Here is a 3,967-nt window from a genome sequence, read left to right as displayed (position 1 = left end):
ACTAGACAAACGTAATGAGACGGTCAGGGCGAGTATAGAGATGCATCGTGCTTTCAGATGTAATGTTTATTGTTCACTGTGTGAGCGCAGTGAGACACGTGAGATTTCACTGGTGTACATGCTTACATTTTAAATCTACTGAAGTAACCGTTCACTATTTTTTTCCCTTACTGGGTTTGGTTTGTTAGTTTTGGTTTTTTTTTACCATCTATTTTAGACAGGAGATTTTATATTGAGGGATTTGGTTTCCCTTGATTTATTTTTGAAATAATGTTAATATAGCAAACTTCTGTTATTACAATGTTGTATTTCTTTGGATAAAGAAAAACATTCTCTTTTAATAGAAATTCATTTTAAATGTATACATTTTTTTAAATAGTCGTGTAGAATTCAGCATTCCTACAAAACACGAAAGCCTCCTGATTGCCTATTTGATCTTTTTCTGGTTTAATTAGTTTAACCTTTTGTGGATTATTTTTTCTTTTGACATTTTTGTTAATATAGATAGAGGGACAACTTTTTTTATTCTTGGTAGATGCAAAATGCTTATTACGCAAAGCATCACCGGCCGCTGCCATCTGGGCATTATGAGAAACGTAGTTCACAGCAGCTGTACGTTGCGATAAAACATTTTGTACCATGCCTTATCTGTGCAATTAAGTTTGCTTTCAGGTGGCAATTTAAAATCATTGAAGGTAATTTATTCTGTAGCAAAAACATGTACAAATATGTATATATATTACAAAAAAAACAGAACCGAAACACTAATTGGTAGGAGTGGTTTTGTTTTTTCCCCCCCATCTCCCTAAACTATGATCATTCCAAATAAACCAAACATACTCAAGTTAAACTTAAATGCTTTCTTCTATGATTTTTTCTAAAAGCAGTATTTAATAGTTTGGTTTTTTTAGCTAATAGCAGATGTTTGCATTAGTGGTGACTGTTCTTATCATTAAAAGGGATACTATCATGAAAATACATTTTTAGCTGAGTAGTTTTATTACAAAAATAATGTAATATCCGCCCTGATTAGCTTTATCCTGTGTTATAGCTTTACTTATGAAGAGTCTTTGCGCGTTGGCAGGAGACTCATTCACAAAATATTTGTAGAGAGATGTTGCTGATTTAGCAGAGGCTTTCGGTTTATAGCAGTATGATATAGCAAAGATAAAACACAGCAAATTGGTAAAATTACTTTCCTAAATGTATCAAATTACATATATATTGATGTTAAAACTCATCTGCGCCATTTAAGCTGTTCTTTAGCTACATATCATCATTTTCACGATGGTGTCCCTTTAAACAGAAGTAGTGTTTTGGTAAAGCATACTCTCGACTGAAGATGAACATGCGTCTCTTGGTATTCATTAAAGTGACATTTGATAAAAATATTATATACCGCTAGGCCCACATTTGGGATTTTATGTTATACCATACCAAGTTAGTAGTCACCTATATTATAATATTAACTTTTATACATATATTATACAGGCATCTAGAATAGCATTTTCACCACGCCATGTTCATGTTCAGTAAACAGAATTGTATGCTGTGAAAACCGCTGCATTGCGCATGGAGATGTTTTGTTATTTCATTGTATTGCTTGGTATTTTGGGGACTAATATTTCTGAAGGATCAAGCACAAATGATCCAACTTCTTTGAGTACCCTGATAACTGTCCCTTTTCTTTCTTTCCTCTCGGACTACAGGTTCCTGAAGAGGGTTTCTGTGAATCTGGGCGAGATGTTGAAGGCGGTTACATGCAGCTTCTTTAAAGGGGAGGGAATTAGGCCGGGGAACATGTGAGAAAAGTAACATGCATGAGGGCATGGTACCAACATACATTGTTGACTAACACAGACCTTCCATTTACCCCTATGATGCATGTTCTGTGCAGTGGAAAATGCAACAAGGTTCAACCATTCCATCTTTTCATCATTTTAGCAAAAATCCCATCAAAGGTGGAAAACATACTAGTGAATGTTAAATATCGCTGCGTTTACTGCCTTCAATTATACTCTAAGATAATCTAGGTAAAATTCTTCTGTCTCCTGAGCAATGATACCCAACAATGTAATAATCTGAGATTGTAGTATCCATTGTGCAGGAATCACGCACCTTTCCCTGATAACACAAGAACACAGAATATCAAAGGGTCATCATCATGCCCTAGGATTTGTGTTTTTAAACCCAAAATATGTCCCCAGACTCGACATGCAGTAATCCGCCTGCTTTGCAGCTTTTCAGGATATTCACTAGAGTGTTTCTCTCTCATTGGAGGCTAATACGTGAATGTCTGCCTGTGCCATCTCCATATTCTACCCTAACACCGCATGTACCCGACTTTCCTCACTATCATTTGTATTTTTTCCGTGGGCTATTCTTTTCCATCCCATGGTCTGTATGCCTTCTTTCCCTCTTAAGCAAAACCACGATTGACCAATTGTATTCATATCATCCTTTTTCTATCGTTTTGCTGCTACGGCTGTCCATCTCTTCCAATAATTTATTACATTCCAGTTTTTACATCGGTGATGGATACATTTATAGGCCTACGATTCTGTCTTGCATGTGGACCGCTCTTGGTAAAAAGAACTAGAAATATGGGTCAAGTTATACATATCGATCAAGAAGGTCATTCTATGCAGGGCACTGAGCATTTGGCCAAAGAAGATCTTCACCGTTCTCTAGACCAAGTTGACTACTTTCTGTTCTGATGCTGCCTTAAACTGGAGTGCCTAGGATATTGATTGCCAATGCTACCAGAACAGTATCAAGTTTTACTTCTTTTCTCAATAATTGGCTTATTGCGGTGGTTTTTAACCCTATCCTCGGACTCCTTTTTGGATCATACGTTTGAGGTAGCCCGCCAGTAATCCTGTGATCTACAAAATGTAGTTAATACATCCCTACGGGGGTTTAACTTTACGGCTGGCGATTTCTGAGAATAGGTCAGAGAATGGCCGTCTTGGCGTTCTCTCATGATCCCGTTAAGTGTTTAAAGGTCCTGCAACCACCTGATTCCGCGATATAATGTGCCACATCTGCAGTCGTAGGCATGTTCTATGAGTAAATACATTTTACGCTGTAAACCATGTAACACAGTCCTTATAATCTGTCCATAGTTTTTTGAAATGTACAGTGTTTCCTTTTGTGGCTGGGAAATGACATTTCCATTTACTACAATTAGAAGTCTAGAGTGTGTAATCTGGCAATCTTTTCTTGTTATGCTGAATATAGATGATTCTTATAAAATGTTGTGCACTTTTTAAGTGTATTTCTGATCTGTTTATATTGTGTATAGAGGTGTTCACTGCACCAACTTTAAATCTCCGGACAGTTTCCAAACCTGTGATATACATTCCCTGGTTAACTGTTTAATAGAACTCATTATAGAGCATTGTTTCTGTGTTGTTGTTTTTTTTTGTTTTTTCCTGTGTAACAAAACACAGGAACACCCCCCATTGCTTTCGAACGGTAACCACGCACATGCATAGTTTGCCCCATGCTTTTGCCATGTGTTTTTTCCAAATTTTGTCACATGGCGGTTTCACATAATGTTGGTAATGACCCCCATACAGGGGGCAGTTGTGTGATACCGTACAATAAATTAAGTATAACAGAGCCTATAGTTTTCTAGGGTATTCAAGAATCCCACAGGGTAACATTCTGCTTGCAGCTGGACAACAATAGTTACTGCCCATGGACAGCTGTGTACATCCAAATCTTATCAAATGGGTTGACATGGCATTCTGAATCTACATTCTATCATCGCCTGAAGATCACAAGAGTCATAATCTAATCCCAGCTGGAGACTGGCAAATATGTCCTGCTAGTTTGCCGGATCAGGCAAATCATGCCTTCGTTCCATCGCTCCGGTACCATTTTTTTGTGTTGCGCAGTTGTTTGCAATCCATTCCTGCTCGCTAAACATTCTGATTTTATGAAAATTCCGAAGTCGTTGGTG

This window comes from Sceloporus occidentalis, unplaced genomic scaffold (assembly GCF_023333645.1).
Source record: "Sceloporus occidentalis isolate IW3139 unplaced genomic scaffold, rSceOcc1.0.p SCAF_166, whole genome shotgun sequence".
Classification (NCBI taxonomy): Eukaryota; Metazoa; Chordata; class Lepidosauria; order Squamata; family Phrynosomatidae; genus Sceloporus; species Sceloporus occidentalis.
This window is presented reverse-complemented; position numbering follows the sequence as displayed.